This window comes from Glycine soja, chromosome 2, assembly GCF_004193775.1.
Source record: "Glycine soja cultivar W05 chromosome 2, ASM419377v2, whole genome shotgun sequence".
Lineage (NCBI taxonomy): Eukaryota > Viridiplantae > Streptophyta > Magnoliopsida > Fabales > Fabaceae > Glycine > Glycine soja.
Window position 1 is genome coordinate 3,413,411 of NC_041003.1, and position 10,148 is coordinate 3,423,558.

Below are 10,148 nucleotides of genomic sequence, written 5' to 3' on the forward strand. Positions count from 1 at the left end.
AATTTTCGCTTAGTAATTTAATTTAGGGTTGGATTAAGTGGTTGAACTGATTAAGGATAAATTCTCGTAACCAAGAGACTTGCTTGTGAATCAAGGGGAAACATGTTTTAATTATGTTATTTTCTAATTTAAATTTGTTTATTGTTTAATTTACAAAAACAAACAACCCCCCAATTCGTTACTGTTCTATTACGAACGTTTGGTTGACCATTGCTCATTGGGAGACGACCTAGGATCACTTCCTAGATACTGCATTTTTAATGTTTATTTGATTCGGGTACGGCTTCGATCAATAGTATATAAGATATGGCTTGAGTAAACTAAGATGAAATTATTGTAGATATATTTTTTTAAAAAATATTTAATATAATTATATATTCAAAAATTGGATTAAAAATTGTTAATTTAACTAATAATAATTTTTGTTTAGCTATATTAGTGTAAATCATCTCTATTCCATACATTTTTTAATATTATGTTTTTTTTTTATTTTCTTTTGATATACTTTATGTTTTAACGACTTGAATTCAATATGATTTTGTTTATCAATTATATTTGGATTTGTACATTACTTATACAAAATTTTATAAGTTTTTTTAGTTAGTATTTCACTAGGTTTTAAAATAATTAATTAATCAAAAACGTCTTTAAATAAGCTTTTTTAACCGAACCTAAAAAAAACATATGAACAAAAACTCAAACTTTACGTATCCAAGTCACATGATGGGATATATTGATGGGATATATTGATAGAATCTTTTTTACTTTGAAAAACTAAATGTTATATTTATCGAATTCATTTTTCACATAATTACACATTCAGATGCCTTGTTTACCCTTGTTTTAATATATAAATAATATAATATGATACCGTAATTGAATACCAACGAGTTTGTGTTTGTTTCTGCTAGCATATATAACAAGCAACCCTCACCATTTATATTGTTTCAGCGAAGAAGAAGGGAGAAATTGATGTTCTTTAATGTGAAAAAGGGTTGGAACGGTTTTCGATTTTAATAAGCCTGCAAAGAGCCTTCCTTTGTTTTTCTCTTTTTGAGAAGAAGGCTCTTTGTTGTTGTTTTTGAAGAAGGAAGGAAGAAAGAAAAAAAATGTTGAGGCTATGGATTTCTTATCTGCAATTGTTGGAGCTTTTCGTGAGTTCGTTGGTTCACATGCTTTATGGGTTTTACATATTTAGCTCCGCTGTTGCTGGGGATCTCTCACAGGTTCTCAATGAATATTTTCACAAGGCTAATAATAATGTGAATGTTGAGGTCAAAGAGGAAATTTCCAAGCTCAATAATGCTAATGATCTTCCTCCTATTGTGTTGGTTCATGGGATTTTTGGATTTGGCAAAGGGGTAAGCCCCATTTGTTTTTTTATCCTTGTTTTTCTCTCAAGTTTCATCCTTTTGATGGATATCGTTGCATTTTTCTTCTGGGTTGCTGATTTGTATTTGAAATGATGGTTTTTTTCTCAGAGATTGGGGGCTTTATCGTACTTTGCTGGGGCAGAGAAGAAGGATGAAAGAGTTCTTGTCCCTGATTTGGGGTCCTTAACCAGTATCTATGATAGGTGGGTTATTGAGGTGTAAAAGCTTGGTTTTGGGGTTTTTTCTGTTAAATGGGTGTGCTTGTTTTGTTTTGTTTTGCATAATTTCTGAAATTTTTTTTGGTCTCAGGGCACGAGAATTGTTCTATTATTTAAAAGGTGGGCAAGTTGATTATGGTGAGGAGCACAGCAAGGCTTGTGGACACTCGCAGTTCGGACGAATATATGAACAAGGTTCGGAGATCTTAATGTTCTGTTTGTTGTTACCTTTTTTTTTTCCTTCACACTTTTTTACTTTGTAGTTTGCTAATGTTATTGGGGGATACAGGGCATTACCCTGAATGGGACGAGGATCACCCTATTCATTTTGTTGGGCACTCAGCAGGAGCACAAGTTATTCGTGTCTTGCAACAAATGCTTGCTGATAAGGTTGGTCTTAATGGTTTCGTGTAATTTCAACTTTCTGCTTGTAAAGGGTTTTATTTATTTGTTGTGGTTTTTGTACTTTTTGATAATTTGGTGTTCATATATTGTCTTCAGGCATTCAATGGGTATGAAAACACCTCAGAGAACTGGGTATTAAGCGTCACTTCCTTATCGGGAGCGTTTAATGGGACTACCAGAGCATACGCAGATGGCATGCTGTGAGTTCTTATCAACTTTTGGTTATGATTAAACTTAGAACTATTTTATAGTTGGCTTTTTTTAGCTGTCTTAGAGTGTGTTTGGATGGGCTTTGGCAAAATTGATTTTGAATGGCATTGATTTTGCAAAATTGATTTTGAAGTGATGTGATTTATGTTTGGATTATTATAAAATCAAGTTAGGGATAAAATTTAGTACAAATTTTGGATTCAACGCAGAAACTACTTAAAGTTGCTTCAACCTAGGATCATTTATGAATTCTTCTCCAACGGGAAACCAAACATGTAAAAATGTATCCAAAATCAATTCTGGACTTAGTATCAATTTTCCAATGTGAAATCAAACATGCACTTAATTTAATATTATTGGCTTGAAATAGGGTGGTTGAGAGAGCATGTATTATTAGTTCACTAGTTCCTGTAAGAAATGAATGAAAAACAGATAAATACTTGGGATGATGATACATTTATAAGGCTCTCCTGGCTATGCAGCTCTTTTCAGCAGATTATCTACATTCTTGCTTTAACTAAATTTTATGAGCTCTTTCTGAAAACAGCATGATAATTAAGGCCTAAATTCCCTATTATTCATACTAATCAATATCTTTTTAATTATCAGCTTTAGCTACATTTAGCATACTGAATGCTAAGCTAGTCTATATAATTTGGGATTGTTTCAGGCCAGAAGATGGGAGAACATTGAAACCTATTTGCCTGCTACAGCTGTGCCGCATTGGGGTGATAATATATGATTGGTTCGACATTAGCTGGCTGAAGAACTACTACAATTTCGGGTTTGATCACTACAACATGTCTTGGAGAAAAATGGGCATATGGGGTCTTGTTGACTGCCTATTGGGGAATGCAGGTCCATTTGCTTCGGGAGATTGGATCCTCCCTGATCTCACAATTCAAGGCTCTATAAGACTCAACTACCATATACGTACATTTCCAAACACATACTACTTCAGCTATGCTACCAAGCGCACAACGAAGATCATGGGCGTTACAGTTCAAGCATACTTGGAATTCACCCGTTGCTTTTCATTAGGGTTTTGCAGATGTGCCAGTGGCGTTTTCCTCCAGATGTTCCTCCCCCTTACAAGGGATACAGGTGGGTTTTTGAATTTTTGCCTTCATTTGGCAGTACTCACTTGTAACTTGGATTAAGATTTGATCAATCAATCAACATTATGTAATTTTTTGGCTGTTCAGGGATGAGGACTGGCAAGACAATGATGGAGCACTAAACACAAAATTCATGACTCATCCTCGTCTACCAATTGAACACCCCAACTGCTTGGTTGAAAAGGAATCAGATTGCCAACCCTTACAACCTGGCATCTGGTTTGTATAATTACTACATATAGTAAATCCATAACATAGTTACTCTAGTCTTAGAGCTTAGCTTTGCATTATTTCCTTATATCTAACATTATATATATATATGTTGTACAAACTATTTAAGTTGATTAACCAATTATAGATTCTATAATCTATAACTGCTTTAGTCTAGCTTTGATTGTACAGTAATGTTGGACAAATTAAATTTGTTCACAGGAGATCATTATAGTGCAGTGACCTCTTTTAATAAGTTGCATTAATGTTTAATTAATGTAGATAATAGAGTAGACCATCTAATTTCTATTCTGATATTTGGAAATTCTTAATTGCCATACGCGTACAACATCCCTCCCCCATACCTTCGCATAGCGAAGAGCCTCCGGGCAATGGGGTACGAAGTTTTTTGTTTTTGATTAATTTGCATGGATGATTCCCTTCCATTAGTAAAGTCAGAAAAACTAGGGGATCATTCATTCCAGCTGATTAAGGATTACCAGACAGGGTATTGTGGTTGCAAATTACCTATTGAGTAATGCTATTTAGTCTGGTGTTAAGTCAACTATGTTTACTGGTTTTAAATTAACACGTTTCTTTTTTCTCGTTAAATTTATCTGTGTAATTCTTTGTTTTGAGAATTATTCTTTACTAATCAATTTATGGTACTTTGATGAAAACAGGTACTACAAATATGTGGAGGGTGATCACATACTATTCATTATTAATCGTGAGAGAGCAGGAGTGCAGTTTGACTTAATCTATGACAGTATTTTCCAACGCTGTAGGAAGCACGTTTTTAGGAAGAAGCCTCCAACAATGCCTAATGAAATCAATCACTAGCACACCATTCTTTAGTCTCCCATATTCAAATTAAAAGAGATGTATGAAAAGAAACACAGGCTATTCATTTTCAGTTAATACCCATTCACCTTCGTAAATGTAAATATTTTCCCCTCATTTTTATACCACCATTTTCTGTATTTTGTAGGATTGTGAGAGACGTCAGAGGCCATAGTCAATAGGATGTCACAATCACTATAGTGTAACACAATTATTGTCTCAATATTAAATATCATGAAATGAATTGTTGAATTTTGAACTTTTGAGCTTTGCAATTGTGCTATGGAAAATGGGTACGATGAGTACCCATATTAACCATTTGACATTTGTTACTTCAAACACATTTATTCCTAAGCTGATATATTTACAGATAAATACAATCATGGCACATTACTCTCAAAAGAAAAACAAAAAAAAAAAGAAGCTTTTGTGTACAAGGCGGAGTCTATAATTTCCATTGTTGGTTTATGCGGTTGATACTTTGCAACACATAAATATAGAAGAAAAATCTTCATCAGTTGTTGATTAGTAGTTGATTCATTAATTTAGGGGTCCAGATTATTCTGAACATCCATTCCACTGGTGCAGTGACAGTTGTCATAACAAAGGCAAACTAATCTGACCACTTTTAGATTTTTTTTAAAAATTTGTAATCATAGTTGTGGTTTTCTCAGTAATAAGGACAAAAAGATTAAACGAAAGGTACGCCTTTGTGATTGGCCATTCGGTAGGAAATGAAGAAAATGTGACAAGTGTCCTTTTACAAAGTGTGAAACAAATGAAAAAGGTATAGGAGGAAGCGTATCGGGCTTTCTTGAAGGTTCACTAATCACTATAACCATACTATAGGTTTATAAGTTTATACTAGAATATGGTTTTAGGCTGAATAAGCCATTTATTTCGTGCTCAAGTATTAACGTTACTTAAATAGTCTCTAAAGTTATAAAATTATATAAAGTAATTCTTTAAATATTGAATATCCATCAGCCTAATTCTCAAGTTAATGTATTTTCATAAGTAAATGAATTAATTTGAAGAATTTTTTAATATTTGAAAGATTGTAGAGTGTGTTTGATTTGATGGTGAGCAACTAAAAATATTAAGGTGTCACTGAAAAATCTAAAGTTATAAAATGTTGCTTTGAGTGTAAAGATGAAAACGAGAATCGAGCTACTTTTAAAACACCACAATTCCAAACACACATTAGTATCATTTCTATTACTTGATAAATTATTGTAGTTTTATTATTTTATGAATTACTTAAGAAAAATAAACAATACTCAAGGGATGAAATTGATAGTTTATTCATTTCACCACATAAGAAACTTTGGTGTGAGGGGTGGTTGTTCTTTGTAAGCTTGTACTGTTGAGTGTTGACACAATTAATGATGAGGTCGATCGTATTTTCTTACAACATATTAATTAGCATTAATTGTTTAGTACTGATATATAACTGTTTTTTTATATAATTCACGAGTTTAATTAATTATTTGTCAATGATGTAAATCATTTCTCTTAAAAAATTGGAACTAAAATAAAATAGCAACCAGGATGGAACATTAAGGATATGGATCTGGCTATGCTCCTTGTTTCAGGGGATTACATACTCGCTTGCTTCAACTGAATTTTAAGATTTTTTTTTCAATTAAAAACACGATTATTCAGGCCAAAATTTTAATTATTGAGTAAACTCCCAAATAATTCTCAAAATTGTATGAATAGGATATTTTGGTCTCTTGAGAATTTAAAAACCTATTGTTAGTTTCTGACTTTACAAAATGATATTAATTTGGAGAATAATCTATGAACATCAAATAGACAAATACTATTTAACACCTACAAAAATAAAGAGACAAGAATGAAAAATACAGGTATGATAAGTGTTAGAGTGGAGTGTTTGATATATAGAAATGTATGTTGTCACTATATTCATTTTAGTCTTTTTAGTATAAAATAACATTAAAAATGAAATAAAACAGGACTGAAATAAATATTTGTTTTTGCAAAGTCATGGATTTCAAAGATTTTTAGGATACCATGGACTAATATACCATCTTGATTACGAATTTAAGGATATACTTTTTAGACAAAACTTAGATGCAATTTTTTAAAGTGTTTTTGCTATTGTTCTCCAATTAGAATCAGATTTTAACTTTAATAACATATGCGTATCTTTAATGCAATTTTTTTATCATGAAATTATCAAAGTGAGACTTTAATTGGAGAACACTGCTAAATGCGCCAAAAGAATTTCATCTTAATTCTCTTCCTTACTTTTTCATTGCTGCATACTTTGTCAATATTTTATAGTTACCGACAATAAGTTATCCTTATTAAACCTTTAGTACTAGGTTGATCACTACAATTTGAGCATTGTATCAGGCCAGAGGATGGGAGAACAATGAAACCTTTTTCCCTGTTACAACTTTGCCGCATTGGGGGTGATAATTTATGATTGGTTTGGCATTTCCCCGTTGGTTTAGACCACTTCAACATGTCATGGAAAAAAATAGGCTTATGTGGTCTTGTCGAATTCCTATTGGATCCTCCCTGATCTTACAATTCAAGGCTCAATAAGACTCAACTACAATCTACGCACATTTCCAAACATATATTACTTCAGCTATGCTACCAAACGTACTTGGAAGGTTATTGGGGTCACAGTTCATTCATGGATGCTTGGAATTCCACCATTGTTTTTCTTTAGAGTTTGGCAGATGAGCCAGTGTGGCGTTATCCTCCACATGCTTCTCCCCCTTATTAAGGCTACAGGTAGGTTTGTACTTTTTGTATGCATTTGATATTACTTTCACAATCAAACTGTGTTGATATGCAATGATATTTTATTAGCACACTCACCATTTGTTAAGTATAACCAAGGTTTTAAAAAATTGTTTGCTATATTAATGGTTTTGGACTTACTGTGAACGTCGTAACCGTAATTGTGGCAATATCAGTCAGTCACATTCATCTGTAATTTCCTGTAATATCAAGCATCACTACGAAACTGCAACTACAATTTAAAATCTTGACTATAACTATATAAGCATCTACTAAGTGATATATAGTACTCATCATTTGTTAAGTTATAACGAAGGTTCTAAAAATTGGTTTGTGACCGCAAATTTGGCTTGCAATATTAAGGTTTTTGGACTAATTGTGACTATATTATGGCTGCAATTGTGAAAACATCAAGTCACATTAATCGACAATTTCTCATAATATCAAGCATCACGGAAAAATTGTAACCGCAATTTAAAATCTTTTATATAAGCATTTGCTAAGTGACAACTACCCCTGTCCCCTTTTCTTTTCCATTATTAAAAGCAACATAATTGCCTTTGTAGGAATGAAGATTGGCAAGAAAATGATGGAACTCTAAACACAATATCCGTGACTCATCCTCACTTCCCAATTGAACATCCTAGCTGCTTGGGTGAGCCTGATTCAGACTGCGAACCCTTACAACCAGGCATATGCCCAATGTTTCCTATATTGCATATTAATACAATCGAATCTCTAGTTTTAGAACTTGACTTTAGCCAATTTATATTAACTTTTCAATTAACATAAGTATTTGACTCTTATGAAAAAGAAATAGTTTCATATGTAGAAAAGTTAGATGAGAGAATTTTTAAAATGTGTATAAATTGATTTTAGTAGATGTGATAAGTTTAACTTATCTGTTTGATTTTTTTTTTTTTGGGTATGTTAAGATATTTATTTAAAGGGATAAATATGTTTTTATATTTATATTTTCCTTATTTTTTTAGGTTCTAAAGTTACATTATGTTTAATTTAGTCCATTTACTTTATTAGAGACATATTTTTAGTCCCTATGCACATATTCTTCATAGGTGACATTAATTATTAGGGAATGAATTATTATTGGCTCTTACTTTCAACAACAATAGTTTTTCCCCACATGCACATTTCTTTCGTCCTGGCTGTGAAGAACAAGTTGTGGATTTCATAGATATGCTACATGAACTTTTGAAGAATGATGATGGAAACCAAGACATGAATGAAGTAGTTAAAAATTAGGGTTTGATATGTTTGGGAGAGACATTTTAATAATTTTTTAAAAAATAAAAATAAAAATAAAAAATATGAAAAATATATGTGGAGGGACTAAAAACAAAATTAACACCGTCTATGAAGAATATGTGTGAAGGTATTAAAAATACATTTTTAATAAAATACATAAACAAAATTGAATAATATAAAACTTCAGATGTTAAAAAAAAAGTAAAAATATAGAGACGAAACAATTTTTCCCTTATTTAAATTGTCTGTATGTGTTACTTTGCTTTAAAATTATGATTGATATTTTTTTATATAAGATTATTAAAAGGGAAAATCAGTTTTTAGTTCCTATTCCTTTTCTTTTTGTTTTTAGTTCATGAAGTTTTATATCATTTAATTCAGTCCTTATATTTTATTAAAAATATATTTTTAATCACTCCACACATATTCTTGACAAACAACATTAATTTTGTCTAATAGAATGGACTGTGAGGACTTTTATTTTATAAATTAATTACAATGACATGGATTTTTTTTTTAAAAAAGAAGTTATTAAAATATTTCCCCCAAATGCATCAAACTCTAATTTTCAACTACTTCATTTATGTCTTTGTTTTCACATTCATTCTTCAACCGTTCATGTTGTAGATTTATGAATTTACACATTTCCTTATCAATATTTGTATGCAAAAGTTGTGGTTCGAAATCAAGAGCTTGTTCTTCACAACCAGGATAAAAGGAATGTGCGTGTGAGAAATAATTGTTGTTGTTGAAAGCGAGAACCAACAATAGCTCATTTTCCAAGAATTAACATCATTTGTGAAGAATATATGCGAAGAAATTAAACATATATCTTTAATAAAATACAAGGGCTAAATTAAACAACATAAAACTTAAGAGATTAAAAACAAGAAAAAAAATATAGGAACTAAAAACATATTTATCCATTATTAAATATATGAAGTCTAATATATGTTTGTTTTATGTTTTCTCTATCCTAATCTGTTTCAGCATTAGATGAAGAATACACTCACAATTTATTTTTTTGGTCAACAACTTACAATTTTTATCGACCCTATCTCCCAACAAGTGAGTGCCACAGTTGATACTTTGGACTCGTTTATTCGGCCTCAAGAGAAGCAAGAGTCCTGATGGCCCGAACTTCATTCTTAGAAGCTAATTATTTAGGGTATTACTATTTGTACTTCCTAAAAAGCTATTGGCTCCTACCACCACCTAAAATTACCGTTTTTTCCCCCACTTCAAAATACCTCACCCCCAAACCTTCTCCTTCTCCTTCCTCCTCCCCAACCTAAACCTTCCTTTCCCTTCCTAATCCAACCCAAACCCAACCCTTTCCTTTTCCGTGTCTCCTCCTTTCTGATACTTTTTTTTGGATTTTAATATTCAACAGAATTGTGATTTCGTAGTTTTTCTTTTTATTTTTTTTAAAGTAATGTAATCATGATTTCATTATAGAGAAATCTATGATAAAATCGTGATTCCATTATATTTATTTTTTTTTGTTTTGAAGATCACAATGCCTTTGTTATGTATGGAGTGAGAGAAAAATATATAATGGAATTGTGATTTCATTGTGTATGTATACAACAAAATTTCAATTCCGTTGTGATAAAGTGATGCAAAATTAGGTACGTAATAAAATTATAATTTCATGAAAAGAATAATTTTTGAATAAAAAAAGCATTAACCCCTTGATAGGGGTCAAGGAAAATTTTAATGAA

General features: G+C 31.5%; 1 pseudogene across 1 annotated transcript; it reads left to right on the forward strand.

Moving 5' to 3' along the window:
- The first annotated feature begins 901 nt into the window (after window positions 1-901).
- Window positions 902-4,638, forward strand: LOC114380530 (annotated as a pseudogene). Its single transcript, XR_003659761.1, has 8 exons — window positions 902-1,361; window positions 1,482-1,576; window positions 1,683-1,786; window positions 1,881-1,981; window positions 2,093-2,196; window positions 2,877-3,310; window positions 3,412-3,543; window positions 4,218-4,638. The product of XR_003659761.1 is annotated as a lipase-like (transcript).
- The last annotated feature ends 5,510 nt before the right edge of the window (window positions 4,639-10,148 follow it).